The 17,786-nt window shown below is 45.2% G+C and overlaps 1 protein-coding gene across 2 annotated transcripts in view; it reads left to right on the top strand.

The window, feature by feature from the left end:
* Window positions 1-17,786, top strand: part of LOC114878902 (LIM/homeobox protein Lhx9) — a 178,265-nt gene that overhangs the window by 64,460 nt on the left and 96,019 nt on the right. The window contains exon 1 of one of the 2 annotated variants that reach the window (XM_046289547.1): window positions 8,856-9,726. The exons of the other annotated variant lie outside the window; for it this stretch is intronic. The gene's annotated coding sequence lies outside the window, so the exon portion shown is untranslated. Of the gene's footprint in view, window positions 1-8,855; window positions 9,727-17,786 lie in introns of those variants that run through there. 2 annotated transcript variants of the gene reach the window in all.

A 17,786-nucleotide genomic window follows, 5' to 3' on the forward strand; every position in this document is an offset into this window, starting at 1 on the left:
GCTCGAAGGGTGGCGCGATAGAACGCGTACTGCCGTTTCGCGAGCGAGGATGACGTCGGAACACCCCGGAAACAACGCCGCGACACCGTGTACGTAATACAATATCGCGAATGGTTACGCGTGTCATTATCCTGTGGCCGTTATCGTACCGCGAGCACTTCACGCGAGAACAGAAAGAACGATTTCGCGCCGCGATGCTCGCTCGTTTCTGTCGACACGCGTCGTCGCGTTGATACGCGTTATCGCAGGAACGGATCAGAAACCGGGGTTGAGCCGTTAAGGGCCATCGAAATTGGGGTAATGCCCGGAGTGTTGGCTGTCTGATACGCTTGAAAAATGATTTTTAGAGGCGAACTGAACGGATGGTTGACGAGGATGATTTTTGGTTACCGTGATTGAAGTGCGCGTGATTGATTTCTCGCTTGGTGATTGCGCGCTTGTGCTTGAAATTTCGTGAAAGTATGAACATACGTTGGAGCTGACGAAAAGTTTGCAAAATCGTTCGGAAATAACGTTTTGTTTCAAATTCTGCAAACTTTTGACCATCTTCATTACTTTGATTTTAAATAATCGCTTCAATTTCCTTTTTTTTTTCAACTATGTTTTACACACTACAATCACGAGGGTGTTTCGCGCTTTACACCGCCTCTCGTCTTTATTATCGTTACGGTTATCATCATCGTAATACGGTTTTAACGTCGGAACTCGACGCGTGTGTTGCGTTACTTTTCTATAGCAGTGCTGGTTGTTATGAGAATCGCGGTGCTAACCTGGGACACGATTGCCCGTTGAGATCGCGAGATATTTTTAATATGGCCAATGCTGTTGCGATTCTTCAGTATACCACTTGTAAAATGATAACTTTGTTCGTTGGCTATTTTCGTTCTTGTTTCTTTCGTTTTCATCTGCGTTCGTAATAAAGGAACACGAAATTCAGTTGACGTTAATTCAACTTTTCAAGAATATAAATCTGAGAATTAAGGATTTTTGATCCTTCGACAATACACCTCGTTACACTTATTTTGTGTACGTGAAAAATTCAGCTTCGATCTTGGTAGTATTCGCTTGAAAGTCCAATCAGAGAGCAGTTGATCGTGCGAACGTGACCGAAAGCTGCACGAGAGATCGGCAAAGGAAGGGAAAAGGGTGTACTTCGACATCGTCGTTTCGACTTCGCAAAACAGATTTAACAGGTGAGCTCGAGAACGACAGAGGGGTCTCGTAAAGAAAGCGTTTAATTAACCCTTTGATCTCGAAAACAGCCGCTCACTTAGCTAACAGGCAACATTGATACGGAACTTCGTTAAGCACTTTAACCTTTACCAGGTTCATTTTCGAATTAATCCACCCTGTCGATTCAACGTTGGTTCTCAGCCTTCGAAAAACCCGTTCGTGACCCGTGTCTTCAACGTTCTGGGATTTTCGTTGAACCGAGCTCCGTTCTGGATTTCAAATTTCCCCGGAGGATCCTTTGTTCCTCGAGCTTACAGGTGAACCATTGTAAATGTACACGGTGTTTCATTAGCTTCCGTCGATTGATCCAATTTCGCGGTTCAGAATAAATTATAATCTTCTTTTTCCATACAAAAACTTCCCTGGTCATTGTCGACCTTTGTCAGAGTTAATGCGTTAATTTCACTTATTTTTCAATTCTTCTTTACGTTTGAAAATTGAAAATTATTCATATCCATTGATCGGCATGAAGAAATACAGGGTAGAAAGGGTGGGTAACGTAAGGGATGAAGAGGGGTGACGAACAGACCAGCCGGTCACGGGCCGTAAATAATAAAACTGCAAAGGTAAATATAATTACCTAACTGTGTGTGTAACGTGTTTGTAAGCGGGTGTGCTACAGCGGAACACAACAATCGTAAGGTTCTCTCTTGAAAACGAGCCGCTTTTGAAAGGGCGGCCCCTATCCAATGGCGCGCGCCAGTTTGAATTAAGATTTCAGCGGTCCCCGTCCCGTTAAGATTGCGCCACTGGCCAATTTAATCTCCACCGGTCCACGAACCAGATCCTTTTCACTGCTTCTCCTCCATTTTGTTTTCATCCGAAGATCACAATGCCCCGCGTAAACATCGAATTGAATGGATCGCCGATTAATTAACTCGCTCCCTTTTCTAACGCTACTAGTCTTGCATGAATCTCGGAACGTTATTAGAAAGAATTATCCATGAGAAATAGAATATTCTGAAATAGCCAAACGAGCTTTCATTTTTTCTTTTTTCCATCGATGTCTCATGCTCCCCGTTTCGCAAACCATCCAAGAAAAATTCTCGTTTTCCCTTTCATAAAAATGGTCTACCAGCAAATGTTGATCGGATAAATGTTCCCAACGATCGTGGTCGCGATGTATCCTTAACTCGGTACCCTTCTCCGCGACTCGGTAGAGGATTGGAATGGTACAATGGACCTGAGCATACGTAGCCTGGGCGAGTATTATGTGTATCTGGCTCCTCCAGAAAGAACGTACGAACGAGCAAGTAAATTCAGGAACGAACGTTCGAATGCGCAGCTCGTACGCGAGCACTCGCGGTGACTCGAGTGCGCTTCGAGTATTCGCGTAAGGCACGTAGATAAAATACGCCCGATGCACGTACACGGGCGGGGGTGCCCTCCCTTCCTCTTCTCTCCCCAGGGTAATTGGCCCTCTTGATCGCGTTCGTAGGACCGCTTTTCAATATTCCCGTTGCCGTTCCCTTATTCGTATGGCCCTGCGTCCGCCTCTTTCTTACTTCTGCATATAACCTCTTTCTCCTTATTTCCTCTTCAACGTTCGTTCTTTTCACCTTGCTCTTCGATTCTGTCGCTTGATTTTAAAATCTTGCGTCACTTGAACAATTATCATTCTGTGATAAATTAACGGTATTTATTAGCGTTAGTTTGCAATTTCTTTCTGCTCGCTCGGAAGACGTGCCTGGGCACGTTCAAGTTTCGAAGAGGGATTTTTAAAAAAGGACAGGAGACCCCACGCTAAGTCGGCGGGTTGTACAGCGGACAGGTCAGTTTGGAATTCGAACAGGCTGCTACCGTAGGAGCTGCTACGGGGCGGGGCAAACGTCAGGCAAATGGAAAGCATCCCTAATTTGAAACTGAGAAGAGAAAGAAGAGCTAACAAGTGGCGAAACCCTGGCTCGACGCTCTTACCGTGTCGATTTTTCAAACAGAGAACCTCGTTCGACTCGAACCGAATTGTACATTTCATTAACTCCATGACAGTTGCAACAAACACTCGAAGTAGTTGTTACATGAATTATTCAGATATTCTATTCCGGTCCCTTTTCGACGGTTGAAAAATATTCAACGCGTCATCGAGAGTGTCGTACACACCAGGGCTATGATCGTTGTAAATTTTCAACGGAAACCTCTGATTTTTAGTGGCAATGACTTTACAGGGATATGACACCCGCCCACGCGACCTTACCATCTAAGGTGCGTGTATTTTGGCGATTTTTACGAGGCGAGTTTACGAGGCACGCGTACCCTTCGCGGCTTTCTAACGATCTTCGGAAGTTTGCGGGAAAAAGGACGGTGAACGACTCGTAGCGGGTCGAATGCGATTCAGACGAACGTCGAGATAGAAATTTTTTATTTTAATTTGTTTTACAGTCTTGAAAATCAAACTTAGGCGGTACGAATTGCGGTTGAATCGGCATCGTTCGAAAACTTTCACAGCCACGGCAGACAATCCGGTCTGGGCTTGGAATTTTATCCTTATTGGATTACGAAGAAACAATCCTAAGTCCTTCTAACGAGTGGCCCGGATCTCGGGATATCGTTGGTACTCGCGATAGATATCCTAATGCTTGCTGACAAGCGTGCCGGTCCTTAGCCGGTCGGCACCTTTTCGAGCTATCCGTTGCAATTATCCGAAACCACGTTGGGCTTGGTCGTCGTCATTGTTCTTTTTTTTCTTCTTCTTCCTTTTCTCTCTTGTTCCACCTTGTCCTGGCCCCACGATCCCTTCCAGGGATTCGCCTATTGTCCCTAGGTTACACCGACGGATCCTTCGGGCTTCGTTGTTTTCCTCGCTGGCCGATGCAAGTCCAGATAAAAGTTTTGACAAGATTACGGCGGTCGAACGCTCGCCGGAGACCTGGTAATGAGAATCTTAGCGGGTCCGTTGTATCGCTAAACGTTCTGTTTGCTGGTCCTGCGTGTTTACCTTGTCGATTAGATACGAGACATTAGCAAATTCTGGTGAATGCGTTGATAATGAATCGGTAGGATCGCTGAAAGGATCCACCGTCAGCTTTGACCGTCGAAACTACACGCTCTTCAAGTATTTCTATTGATTTAGGAGTCCCTTTGAAGTTGAACCGTTCGGTTCGACTTAAGAACACATTTAATTCGGTTGTTTCGGAAGATCTAGCATGCAGGATGATTGGAACGATAACGAACGTTCTTTGAATTTTAGTGAATCAACTTTGAACTGTCCTGAAATTAACCCTTTAACTGCGGGTGTGGTATATAAACAACATGTTAATTTTTGCTAATATCAAATTGCGGCTGTGGCTTATACACAATAAAAAAAGTCTTTTAAAATAGAATATCACTTCAGTAATATAATTTAAAATTAGAGCGATCGGCTGTGCTAAAAGTACCCGCAGTTAAAGGATTAAACGAGATCAGTTCTCTTTGTGATAACGGGATGATATTTGCTGAGCATTAAGTGTGCAAATTCGTTTATCTTTTCTGCTGTATTATGGATCATTCTTTAAGGTCGTGTTACCTTAAATTTACGATTTGTTTCTTATTGAATTATTCAATAAAGTTAATCTCGACACCTAGCGATTGAACGAAGGAATAGAAAAGATTTGCAAGCTCGACGTAACCGGTAATGATTCACTTATCCTCCCTGTCAACTGCAAACATTATTCCACTCATTGATCATGTTTCTACCATAGAGAAGAATGTAAGAAACCTTGGCACGTCAGAAATCACGATTAACGAGTAATTGTTACCTTCGCAACGCAATTCTCGGCCCACGGTGTTACACCGTTGTAAGCGTGAACGAAAAATGTCTACCTTTGAATTTACTGGACGAGCAGGGAATAATAGAGACGTTCGTCAAACGATCGTTGGTTGCGCCTACGGACGAAACGCGACAATGGGTACGCTTCGATCCGTCGCGACGCGGTGCGGAGCGGAGCGGAGTGTTCCTACGCGGCTATGCAAATCGAAGCGCACAGGCGAATAAGTTGGCAGTGTATCGATACGTTAGCCAGAATCGAGGGACGGTCGATAGATAGAGGTAGCCAGGCGGTACTTTAAAAGTTAAGGATCAATCAGCCGCGGCTATTGTTCCAGGCCATTGTGCAACGACGCCGAGTTTGTTGTTTATGGGCCGAAACGCGAAGAGAAAACGGTAATAATAATAGACACGCATGGAACACCGGTTGGGAGAACAACAATGAAAGCTTGTACCTAGGTGATCGCAATAGAGTTCTCCTACGAGTCGTGTTACGAGCTGGCGGGGGTAAAAAAGTCCAAGCGTAAAATATCCTTCCCGCGCGAAATTAGAATTTCAACGAACGATGCACAGGGAAAATACGACGAGCAGCCCGTTTTGTCCGATGTTCCGCCCTGTTGTAAAACATATTCGAAATTTTTCATGTGCCCGCTACCGATACTCTCCCTCCATTGATAAATGTTTCATTCGTTCTTTGTTTATCAACGGTGCCGGCCGCTTTTTCAGATACGCTTTTCCACCTGTTTTCGCGGAATATCGTTGTTGTTCGAGCAATGCGTAGAGAATGCTTCGATGGTCTTGAATTTTCTTTCTGCTTTTTTTTTATCACTGTTCGATTTGTTTCGGAATACATAAACTACGGTCGCAAGCTAATTCTAGAATAGTATCGCATCTTAGATAAATCGTACATCCAACAATTTTTTGAACATTTAAATCCTCGTTTAAAATTAAAAAGAATCCTGAACAACGATTCGTCCCAACTGTACAGTTCATCCGATATGAAAATAAAAGAGAATGCTTGGTTGAAACGTGCGACTCGTTACACAGAGAGTGAGTGTCGGCCACCTTATTAAGCAACGCGATTATTCCATCAGCCGATCCTCTAATTATTTCGAGCAGTGTAATTGGAACGGCGGATCCAGCGTTACAAAATCGGCTCACTGTCGACCTCAAAAGTAAGCCCGTCGATGTTTTAATCATTTCAGACGCGAGCGATACACAATTCCGTTCGCGTTGCTATTCACCGTGTTAATTATTAAAAGTGCATTATGATGGTATCCCGTCGCGCTCCGCCTTCGTTCCCGGTTCCCCTGAAATAAGTAGAGCGGTATCGCAATTAATGAAGTAATTAATCATGGTATAATTGAACGAATTAAACGACGCTCGTTCTACGAGACTCGCGTATACCATGTGTCGTTCGACCACGATTTTCACCGGGTTCTTCTTTGTTTACTCGCAAACAAAATAAGCGAACGAAGAGTGATTGGGAGAAGTTCGATTGGTTGTCGATCCACGACGAATTACGCGTTTCGATAATCACATCGTATTTATTCGAATGCTCGTAGAAAGTTTTACCTGTAACGACGAAAATTACTGAAACTTGTTAACGTATGATCGAATAGGACATGGAATGGAATACGTAGAATTTCAATGAAACTTTTATTACACGTAGCGAATAATCGTTCGGTATCAAAAGGCGAATCAATTAACGTGGAGGAAACACAAGGTGTAGTCTTAAAAAGCGGCCGGACAGCAATTAAAATTGGAACTTAATGAGTGCCAGGCTCGCAGCCAGAGTTAACTCGTCTTTCATCGACGCAAAAGAGAACGAGATGTTTTCAAGACGGAGTCCGTTGGTGGTCGCGTTAATCGTGTAGCTTTCCTTCGTCGTTATTTCGTTATTATTTCTTCAAGTAAGTAAGAACGAGCGTATCAGCATTGCAGCGTTCGCGGCTTGTAAAGCTCGTTCTGAAAAACCAGCACGAAGGAAGAAGAAAAAGAAGAAGAAGACGAGGAAGAAAAAGATGAAGAAGTTGGAGAAGAGAGCGAGAGGGAGGAGACAGAGGGAAGTCTCGCCAGTAAACGGAGTAATCATTTTATCCCGCTTTAAGGGAAGCACTTCAAACTGTCGTATAATTTTTCCGGAGCACGCGCCGCGCTATTTATGCGCGTAACTCGCGTTTTTCCGGGGCTACGAGTGTACTAGCCGAGGTTTTAGCGTACTCGCTCAAGCTAAGCCGTTCTGTGGATGAATATAAATAGAAGCGTGCTTCTAGCCACGCGACTACCGGCTGTTCCAGCCGTACTTACTGCAGAATCGATTGCTAATTTCGATTCCGTACGCGAATCGACGACAGGTTCCCGTGGACACGCGCCCTTTGAATTCGCGATTGCATCCACGCGCGACCGGATATCGAAGGGTTTCATCGTTTAAAATTGCCTTCGAAAATGTCGTAGTTCAGTTTTCGAAATTCAGCTGCTTGTCTGTTTGCTTAATGAACGACCCACGTAGCTTCGATCGAAAGGAACTGGCATTTAGCTGGCAGGTGCTCGCGTCGCATCGAAGAAGATCCAGAGGGTTGAAAGAGGAGGACTCGGAAGAAACGGCACGAAGAGGCGGAACGAAACGTTGCGTCTGAACAGGGACGATAATTACAACGGACACGATATGGAATCCGTGGTCTGGAGTGGCACTTAAAAAACGTGATACGTATCAAAGACATCTGCAACGAAGTACGTTGCGTTGGTGAGGACGGTAGCCGTGGTTGGCCAGCGATAAGTGACGTTACTCGGCCAATGGGAGGGGCAAAGAGGCTGAAAGTAATAAAAATAAGTAATTACTCGGAGTAATCGGCCACCACTCTGGATTCTCGAGGACCGTGGTCGTTCAATTAGCTGAAAGTGTTCTTTGACTTCCACGGTTACCGCGGCAACCATTGTCCAGAATCTAGAGGGATTCATAGTTGGAGCACAGACCGAAAGACCGATTCGCGAAACGAAATAATGTGGTAGCATCGAATATTTTCTAACGATTTCTCATGCGGACTTTCGCGACGCATTATGTTGGCCGGATAACGAGTTACCGTACGGAGACGATTGCTCGCAAATTGGAGTATAGTAGAGCGACTATCCGAGTACCTAAAGGATTGATTATCAGAACATAGAATGTAATAAACAGCCGTATCGAAAAGGGCATCCTAGTACATAACATTGGCCAACGACAGGAGTGGAAACGAAGACAAGTGTCTCGAAGGAGGACTCCTCGTCGTCATGGAACGCGGGGACAAAGAGGTCCAGGAAGGGTGGGAGAAGGTAGAGAGAGGCGGAGCGTAATAAAAATAAGTAATTACTGCGAGTAATCCTCTGCCTCCACCTCTGGGCCCCTCGTCTTGCTTGCCGCCGCCAGCCACCCCTCTCGTTCCCTACGAGAGTCGTTCAATTAACGGGAATACTGTTGTCTTCCCTCACTACGTTTCCCTTCCATTCCCCCTCCGACAGCAGGAACCCCATCCCACGCCCAGCGTCCGCGAAACCCGCGAAATGTTTCACTCGCAAAGTCGCGTGAAGTGCGGAGTACGCGGCGGGTAGGGTGAAAAGAGGGGCGATATCGATGCCCCTCCTTTGCTCACGCCCCTGACGTCCATCTATCCGCCACCCCACCAACATCGTCCTTTCCGTAAAATCGTGTACCATCCCTCCCGCGCTTCGCGTTACTCTTCCCCTACTCTGCCTCGCGGCTATCCCCACCCCCGCGATTCCGCGGCTACCCCATTTTCAGCCCCTCGTACCCCTGTGTTCCTCCACTTTTGAAACGTACTCGCTCGAGCTCGAGGCATGCTCATTCTGTTCCGTAGCACGGTCCGAACTGGAGTGGGGGAAAGCTCGAAAGCCCCACTCGCTCGTCCGCCGTCGTGCCGTGCGGTTCGTGTCGTGGCTCCGTTACGTGTTCTGCTGGTCGCGCGCGCGGTGTGCTTGCCATCCTCACCGGGTGTTCGTTCTACTCATTTTTGACAGCGGTCATTATCGTCAGCTGCACGGCAATCACGAGTGACCAGTTACGCGATTCCTAAGCCTCGTTCGTTTGTGTCTGTGAGTTAGGAGCTACGTCGATTCGCGACGCGGTGAATCGACGATTCTACTCTCGGTAGAGTGAACAGGTACGACGAGATTCGATGCAGTGAAACGAGACTGTTGACTGTTACGCGTTAGTCGTCGTGATTACCTTCGGTTGACACCGAGCAAGGGATCTTCGACGTTACCTTGACGTGCAAAGGCTTCAACCTTGAGTGAGACGCGTCAAGGTATCCTGACCGTGTTGGAGCGTTGGCAGAGTGTCGTTAGGCTTGGGATTCGCGATACGGAGCGGAACTTAAAATCAATAGTCCGCCGTGGAAGACGCGGGTTTTCGAACGAGACCGAAGACTTGGTGCTCTCGTGCCACGCAGTCATACGGTGGGAGCGATAAACTCGAGGGAATTCGGAGGAACCAGTGTGGGTTCACACCTGTCCGCGACACCCTTCGTAACAGTGACGACTAGTTAAAGGACGATCGTGTGGTGATCCGTCGGGGCGATCGTGATACGCGATCGTGTCCCCGATCTAATCGTGTCGTTAGACGTGTGCCGTTCGTCGACCAAAGTAGATTGTGCCACGAAGTGTTTGTTTGTTATTGTCAGCCCGCAACGTACGGGAAACGCTAAGGGGATATTAAAGTCGACCAGGAACACAGCCTACGCATGCCGTGGATCGAGGTAAGAGACCAATTACTTTTCTTTCACCACGGATGATCGTGAAACGAGGTGAAACGCGTAAATTCCGTCAGATTCTTTATCTGGCCTGATGCTCGCGCCTCTTATCGGTGTCTCGTTATCTGGTGAAAAAATCGATGTCGTAGATCGCAGATAAGGCTGGAGAGCCCTCGTATTTGACAAATTGGAGAGGAGAAAGAGTTGTATCGTTGGAATGATCGAATTTAGGGGGGAGTGGTTGGGTCGTTTGATTCGGAAGGGTGTCCGGTTCGAGCAGCAGGTGAAGCGTGGTTGGCGTGTTCTCGCGGGACGCATCGGATCGGTTAGGCTGGCTGGCATAATCAGGATTGGTAGTGAAAAGTTTTATGCCAATATGGTGTCGGGAGGGTATCGTGCCAACTGGTGGACACGGGAAGACTGAGAGAAGAAATTTCCGTGTAAGGTCTGGAGGCTGGGGCACGCAGGCGCGTCCGTCGCCACGTGGTCGAACGGTGATCCGCGCTAGCCGAGGTGTTAACCTTTTTCGAAAATCGAGCGGATCAGCCGGCGAGAGCTAGGCGAACCGCTTGCGGCTCAGGCGAGGGAGGGTGCACACGCTTGGCAAAACAAGTAGTTAGTTACGTGAGCGCTGGCAGGCCGCCAAACGAGTCTCGAACTTTGAAATTGCGTTCGGGGCTTTCTTTCGCCGCGGCGATTATATGCGCGTTGGAGATAGAAGCAACGAAGGAGAGAAAGAGAGACGAGAGCTTATATTCGATGTTTCCCGGGCCCGACGAGCCCCTTCGAGCCCCTTCGAGCCCCTTCGAGGGTGTCTTCCCTTCGTTCGCCCCCCCTCCCTCTTCCTCTCTCTATCTTCTTTTCTGTAATTCACGCGACTATCGTGGCTGTGTATCTCCTTTCTGGCTTGGCCAATTAGTTTGGTCGCTGCTATCGCTTCTGGTGGCGGACAGATAGCATCGGCTAAAATGTAATTGGGTCCTTATCGAGCGTGGTGAGCTTACGATTTCTGGACTCCTCGGCCGGACCCAGCTTGTTCCGCCACACACGGAGAACCGATTTCGCGTCTCGTCGCGTTCTTTTCAACGTCGTTAGCCATTTCGTTTTTTATCTTTACTTGGTAACCGACTCGATCGAATCAGAAAATTTACGCGAGACTACGGTTTGTCAAACGAGAAGCTCCGAAATTGGTTCTATCTGCTGCACCATTAATCTCTCGCTGGAGAGTAACGGGGGTTGTACGATGAATAGAAGGTGGAAAACGTTCCTTTATCGGACTCGGGCCGGTTAATACGTCTAACGTTTATTTTCCACGTTCCTCGTCGTCGTCGTCGTCGTCGTCGTTTGTATTCTTGCTCGAACAATCGCACGATCCGGAGAACAGGAACGTTCTGAGATGTCCGTGGAATATGAAACGAGCACGACGCTCGAAAAGCGCGCTGGTTCAGCGAGAATTATTACGGTAACACCGGCAATATTCTGTCAATAATCGAGCATCTTTTGGTATCAATTAATTGGATCACAGATATCCAGTGATATTAATCGACTATTGCACGGACATCGTCGATATCCGTCTTGCTCGAACGGTCGAAGTATTTTCAACGAATCCTCGTCACCGCGACACGATATCGATAGCATAATTTGTTTTGGCGTGAACGCAATGCGGTTGTAAAATATTCCCGAGACCGTAATGTCGTCTCGAGCGTTATTTTGGCTTGCCAACTACTAGCCCGTTGTTTTAACTTCGTTGAGAGGAAGACACGCACGTAAATTTAGGACGACTTGCTCGACCGTATCTGTTGCGTTTAAAAATATTTCATCGATCTAAATTAAAAATTACTTGGGTACTCCAAATTTGGAAACCTTACTCCAATAGCTTCTTAGAAAATGCTTTTCTTCCTCTGAATGATTGATTCCGTCGAGCAGGTTCCAAGTTCCAGGGACACGTCAATTACTGGTACACGTAACAGGTTGCAAATAGAGTAGGCTTGGAAAAATTCACTCTTTTAACCAAACAGTTTTTTTTTGTTTCTAATTTCTTTCGACGTGTGCAACGAACTGGTCGATAGTTAAAACAGGTTAGATCGTTTGTTCGAGAGCGTGTAGAACAGTAATGGCAGAGAAATCGGGCGGAGGGACGAAAAAACAACTTTGGGATCCGTTTCCGTCCGTTCAAGAGGGAACGAGCGTGAACGTGCAAAAAAGCCGAATCTACCGACTCATTGTTCCCCTGTACCGGGTTCGTTAATTGGAAAGTTTGACACCTGAATGAGATCGTAAAAATGTAGCAGGGTGCAGGGAGAAAAAGGCGCGAAAATAGTCGTCAGGCCGGAACAGGCGAGCCTCGTAAAATAATAAATTCGGTCCTTGACCACCCTGAAACCCCATAACCTGTCCTCTACAACCTGTCAAACGCTCGACCTAAATACTTTCGGAGCGTGAACAGTTTCGGGTACCTGCTGCTGGACCCCAAAACCAGGAAAATTTGGTGAGGTATCTTTCAGCTTTCTTTTTTTACTCAGAATGGGGTAACGAAATTTTCCGTGTATTAGACCAAGGGAAAGTTGTAGAAACCGTCGGTTTGATTACCCAGATTTTACTGGGAAACGAGTAATCGCAGCCGAATAGGAAACTAGTATGTGAACTTGCGACCAGTTTTTAAATCCCGTTCCACTAGCGTTCGTCGACCAGCAATTCAATTTCAACTGTGTCTGTTATCGTGAAGGACGACTTCGCGTCAAATGAAATTCAACAAAGGATCCAATTAAGTCCAATTAGAAACGTATCGCGGATAGAGCAGCTGTCGAGCGCGATAAGCTGTACAGCCTCGCACCTCGTCAGATTAGGCTCGACTGTTACCGCCGAAAGTATGATCTTTGTTGTTTTAAACTGGAGTACATATATAGCGCACAGCTGAAAAATTTGGCACATGGATCAACACAGAGCTCTCTGCTCATTGCGTCATAACCAATCAGAATAGCATTCTTTCCACGCGCCAACTTCTCATCTCTGTGGTGTACTTTAATTTTATTGCCGGCAATTCGTTATTCTAACAAGGAGATTCTTTGATCGTCGTTCCATCAGCGTTGAAACTCGCTTACTCTCGAGACTCGCTCCAACAGCAGGCATATTTTTCCCTGTCCGCATCTTACCGGCCACATTTCAGCAACTCCGACTTATTATTCCTCCTACCCTTCCATTTCGTTCCGTTCCATGTTTTTCTCTCTTCTTCTCTCAAGCAGACTAGAACAGACGTCTTGTCGTACGAAAGTGGCAGTTTGCAATTAAACGACGATGTTATCGTAAAGGACCTGTAGGTCGGTCGAGTGTACATGGCAGCGAATTAAAATGTAAATACTTGATTAAAGTTAATCCTGGCCAGGTGAACGAACCTGCTCCAAGGGAGACCATAGAACCAGAGGGGGATAATGATGCAGGAGTAGAGGATGGCTAGGGTTACGAAGGAAAAGTTGGAGGAGACCGGAAAATGTAGAGGGAGGGGATGAAAACGCGAGAGAGCCACGGTCCTAAGGGGTAGTTTTTATTGCCGGTTTTTATTAGCTGAGTAGGTGTACTCCATTCTGCCTCCTACCCTTTCTATGGCTTCTGCCACCCCTTTCCCTCTTGTTCTCTCTCTTCTATGTGTCTAACCACCCCCTGTCTCTGCTGCGCACAAGCGAGAAGGGAGGAGCGAAGGGTTGATTAAAACTAACGTTGCGCCAAGAATTACCCCGTGAGGTTGAAAATTAAATTAATATACAAAACCCCTAGCCACCGGGGCTAATTAGTTGTGTGATACTGATTAAAAGTTAAGTGTATCTTCGGGAAAGGGGTGAGCGTCGTTTCGCTGGAGCGAAAATATGCGCTTTCGTGAGAATGGATATCGCGATGGAGGAAACAGGGGCTTGATAATCGATTGGATCATAAATTTGGATCAAGTTTGTATGCTTGAAATGTTGTATCTGTTAGAATGGGGTATTATTTGTTGAAGTTGATATTTGGTAGAATGGAGGATGAGTTATGGAGGCAATATTTTTCTGTTATGTAAGTCAAACTTTAATGGTAGGCGATGACCCAAAAATTTCAGAATATATTAAGAAGTTTGTATTGAGAAGTATTCGGTTGTAGGTTGCAATCTATATCGACACGTTATCAATTGAAATTTATTAAATTTGAAAATTTCCTATTCGATTTGGACGTGACCTCTTTCGCTTTAATTAAATTTCTTCTACACACCTGTTTTACTTCTTATTTCGGATTTCACGAATCTGTTTTCATTTCTGTTCATGATTTGCACTTTAAAAACTCGACTGCCCATCGTAAAGTCTACAATCATTTTTTTTTTTTTTAATTCTCACGCATGTTTGTGATTCGTTAAACAAAAAAAAACAATCAGTGGTTGCCCACGTGTTTGTTTGCAAAGCATAGGAACTACACTTTCGGGCAGAGTTTCCGAATTTTCCGTAGGGGTGCGTAATCCAGCACCTGTTTTTTTTTTTTATTTTTCCTCGTAGAATTGCTTAATCGTGCATGTCTGGCGGCTTTTATAATGCGCGCATAATCGAACAACGATATTAAACGCGCGTTTAATGAGGCCGTTGCGGTCGAGACCGGTTCGTTCAATAAAAAAACATTTTCCAATGAAAAATAACACGGTCCGTTACTGGATTCGATACATCGAAGCGTCGATAACGTTCTAAATGTAATTAGAAAATAACTGAAGTCTTCATAAATTTTCATTACCTGAACAAAAGATAGCGTATAGCGTTCTGTATGCTGGTCGTATACAGAATCGCGAACGAAATAGTTTTCTCGAGGTATTTTCAATATATGTTTCGCTGACATTAAGCCAATTGAATGTTTCGCGAAAGAACGAGTGATAAATGAAATTCCTTGGCGGATTTAATAAGCTCAAATGAAAAATAGAACCAGAACGAAGCGGAAAAAAACGCGGTGTATACGCGGAACCGGGGCGATTTCTCTTAATGAAATTAATCGGGGCGACGGAATAAATTCTTTGCCGGTGGAGAACTTTATTTTCCAGAGAAACAATTTCAATCGATTATCGGAAACGCGTGTCCCTGGAACGAGGAAATTGGATTCAACAAATTTTGCTGTTGTAGATAAACGAAAAGTCAATTTTGCTACTTGCAATTGACGTTTAGTTCAAATTAAAATATTTTCAAAATAACAGATATACACCAATTCCTGTTTAGTGTGTAGTGCAGTGTTTACGAATACGATTTACAATAAGTTATTAGGTAAAATTAAAAATATCAAAAATAGGAATCTCATTTACTATGTGATTCGTGTTGCAACGAAAATTCGTAGCGACAAGAGGGAAAATCGATTCTTAAAGTTCCAATTATCCGGTGATATTTTTCCTTTGAGCCCGAGTACTAGCTCGAAGCCAAGCTCCCCGTTCATTTCGATAATTAAAACGAAATTTCGCTCTCGAATACAGATTTAACGAATCGAACTTACGACCGGCGCAAATGAATTGCTTCGTTTAGCTCGGCTCGTCGACCTTGTTAGAAATATAATTTTCAATTGGTGCACGTGCCCTTTAAGATAGGCTGCTCGTTCGATTCGCCAAGAATCTGTCGGTGTGTCTCGACGAAAAGGGATGAAAAAGAATAGAGAAGGAAAATAACGAAAACCCTTTAATCGCATTAAGTTCGATTCGAACAAATAATCGGAGCCGGTATTTCACGTTCGGAGTTTCATTATTTTTAATGAATATCCATTATTTTTAATGAATCCTTCAGAGGAGACGTCCTCGGCTCGCTCCGATTCGTCGACGGGTTTCGAGAAACGTCGATAACGGAGCCGTTACTTGTGTTAATATTTGTATGGAATATGTTATCTAATAACTGTTATCCATTGGCTTGACAAGCGATAAATCACCTTCGCGATATTAATGTCGCGAGTATTCTAATTGCGACCGTGTCACGTACGCGATAGAAACGAGCCTCTCTTGACTTACTTATTAGGCAAGTTATAAGGTAAAGTAAAAATTACATAAAACGTGACCTGGTCGTGTTTTTGGCGAAGGAAAAATCTCGTTTTGAAATAAGACGTGGAAGTGGGGTTGGGGGTAGTTTCTCGGACGCGTTTTCAATCTCATAAAGGCGTACGTCGTCGATTATTTCCGTTCGATACTTGGCAGAAATTTCTAAGTATATTAGGAATACACTGGCTGGGCCAGTGAATTATTCGAATGCTTTCAAGAAATTGCAGGATGCATTAGCTTACATTACGCCGCTTCCATTACATTATGAATATTACTCCGTCGTATATTGATGAGAAGCGGATCTCCTGGCGCCCATAGGGTGTACCGCGTTTTATTATTATTATTTCTTGCGTTTCAGACCCGCCATTTACGAATTACCACGTTAATAGGGGCGAGACGCGAGATTTATCGAACTCGTTCCAACGGAACGCCATGGAACGAAGGGCGAAGGGGACGCGTGTCGCGTCAATCTTCAATTATATAAAACAAGAAAAAACGTTTAAACGAGAGCAGGGAGAAAAAAGGTGTGCAAAAAATGGATTGTGATACGTGATGAAGGAGTATTAAAAGTCTTTTGATTAAATTCCTTTTTTACGAAATTGATAAGAAATATTTATAATTGATTCCATCTGTACTCGTTACTTTGTTCACTACCCTGTTGAATAATTAATTAAACCTCCCAAATGAAAATAGAAATTTCATTTTAACGATCGAATCGAATTCTCCGGATACATATCGGGAAGAAATATTTTGAGAGTGGAGATGTCTGTACCGATTCAGGAGGCAATTTAAGACAGGCATATATTGCCAGTCCATACGCGTTACTTTCAGACTTATTCGGACCCATTCCCTTTCTCTGTCCGACACTCACGCGTTGCTTCTCCTCCTACTGCTTTTCTACGGGATGCCTTGGAGCATTAGCTTGAATACATCCATGAATATTATCCCGTACTTTGGCGAAGGCTGAGAAGGGTGTCTGGAGACGCAGAGGAGGGGTAGCCCGGTGAAGAGGGGTTCGGGATGGTATATAAGGTATAAGGTAGTCCATTAGCGTTAATATTATAAACGTTAGCTGCCCTCTGGCCATCCCCGTAACATACTCACGTGCGCCTGCGCTTTCTCTCTCTCTCTCTCTCTCTCTCTCTTATTCATCCTACCACCCTCTATATTCTCATCCTTTCTGCTCTCCATTTCGACGACCGTTCTCCCTCGTGCTTTTCATCTGCCTTCTCGTTTCCTCCGCTTCTCATTCATTTTCTCGGTTTCTCTCGTACAAGAGTTGCAAACTGTCTCTATCTCTCTCACTTTGTCTCTCGTCTTTACGCTCATCGTCGTACAAACAACACACGCTAATATAGCTCTCGACTGCATAGAGAGGGACGCGCGAGCACCACAACTATACACCCCGCGTGTACACGAGCAACCTCTTACTTAGGTGTTCTGTTACCGTACCTTATCCCGGAGCCACGGTCTACAGGGTGACCGGATTGAGATCCGACACCGGCCGCGACAGGTGGCTAGATCGCGAACCCGATTTCTCGATTAGCCTCGTTTATCGAAGCCATTCCTTTGATCAATTTCATCGCGATTCCGATATTCGTGATACGCGTGTAACGTGTCGCAAGTAGGTCGCGATAGTTACGCGAGGATTTTGCTCTTCGCGTTGCGTTTGCATTATTTTTAACATATTCTTTCTTTTTTTTTTACTACCGAATACTCTCCGTGTCCGCTCGTCAACGCTTGGAACGATAGCGGGAAGCTTTCAGCGTCTCCCCTAGACGAAAGAAAAGTGGAATAACAAGAACGTGTTGGCTTTTAGACGTTCCAAGGGAATACCCTGGCGAAAAGTCGGCGTCCAGTATTCCGTGGCATGGTCTCGCTAAGAGGTGGCTAATTTTCGCCTGTGACCACGATTGTTGTTTATTATTATGTATACTAATGGAGCTCTAAGGGGCCAGCCACCTCTCAGGTTACTCCGATTCGAGAGGATTTCGCTAATTCAACGGGCACGGCTACTCCTAACGATGGATCATAGCACGAATATGGTTGTACC

Source organism: Osmia bicornis, chromosome 2, assembly GCF_907164935.1.
Source record: "Osmia bicornis bicornis chromosome 2, iOsmBic2.1, whole genome shotgun sequence".
Lineage (NCBI taxonomy): Eukaryota > Metazoa > Arthropoda > Insecta > Hymenoptera > Megachilidae > Osmia > Osmia bicornis.